At 36.9% G+C, this 1,213-nt stretch overlaps 1 long non-coding RNA gene across 1 annotated transcript; it reads left to right on the forward strand.

Annotated features, from left to right (window-relative positions):
* The first annotated feature begins 698 nt into the window (after positions 1–698).
* On the forward strand, positions 699–1,205 carry LOC110225695. Its single transcript, XR_002329922.1, has 2 exons — positions 699–838; positions 920–1,205. It is a non-coding gene; the product is annotated as an uncharacterized LOC110225695 (long non-coding RNA).
* The last annotated feature ends 8 nt before the right edge of the window (positions 1,206–1,213 follow it).

Consider the following 1,213-nt stretch of genomic DNA (forward strand, 5'->3'; position numbering starts at 1 on the left):
TACTTAAGTATCGTGCCTTAGGTAAGAGCCAAATAACATGCTAAGAGACGCATACGTGGCAACCTCCTCTCTCTTTTTGCCCCATATATTTCTCTCTTCCTCCTCTCTCTCTCTCTCTCACGCGTTTCTCTACCAAACGAAACCGAAGGCGATTTGCCTCAAATCAGAAGCAATCGGAGGAGTCTCCGATGTTTATGACCTCCGACGGAATATCGTGAAGAAGAGAGGTCTCGATTCCAATTTCATCATTGATTCCGCTGGAACCATTGATTATCATGAGGTATATAAATAATAATTTTGTTCCGATTCTTTTGTCTTTTTGAAATCAAAGAGAAGAACCCAAAATAATCTAATCTTAGGGTTTATGAGATGCTAGATTCATGGTTGATTTGAACAATTGGGGAATGATGAATTTATATTTAGAGAGGTTTGGTTTTGGTTTTAGGTTTTTTTTTTTATGTGAAACTGATCTTATTACTAGGGAAGAACTAAAACAGTAATCTATTTTGTGGTGATTGATGCTTCACTGGAACAATTAGGCAATGAAGCTTTCAGATGTAGGAAGTCTTGATTTTGGATTTAGTGTTTTGGTGAACGTAATCTGGTCGGAATTAGGAGCAGTGGAGACTTTGAAATTCATGTGGTGTTTCTCTAGTTGATTAGAAGTTCTAATGTATAATCCATTGACAAATTCTTGTGGTTTTAAACTAGTGCACTTTCATGTTTGGGTTGATGATGGGTTTGACTAGTTAGAAGTGAACAAGGGGATTCCTAATTTGTTTATCATTGGCAGCCAAAATAGAGGTTACGAGCCGTTCAAGAGTTAATAAATCTGCAGGTTCTATTAATATCTCAGTTGTCTCTAATTGTATAGCATTAAAATCCAAAGTTAACATTCTAGTTATGGTGACATTAATAGGTTGGAACATTTAGTGTTGAACGTATTGAGATGGAGGTTACGAGCCATGACACCGTGCTCTTACGTGAGATACTTCCTGTGTAAGATCAATGGTTATGATCAAGAACCACACAGCAGATTGATATCCAGATCACTACAAGTGATAGCCAGCACAACCTCAGTTTTCTAAACCTCAGTTTTGCTTTTGGGTTATGGACTTTTGGGTTAGAAATGATTGATGGTGGTTGTGAAAAAGATAGTTGATGTATAGACAATACACTAATGCACACATTGTCTATTTATATCCCCTATTGA

Source organism: Arabidopsis lyrata, assembly GCF_000004255.2.
Source record: "Arabidopsis lyrata subsp. lyrata unplaced genomic scaffold ARALYscaffold_947, whole genome shotgun sequence".
Lineage (NCBI taxonomy): Eukaryota > Viridiplantae > Streptophyta > Magnoliopsida > Brassicales > Brassicaceae > Arabidopsis > Arabidopsis lyrata.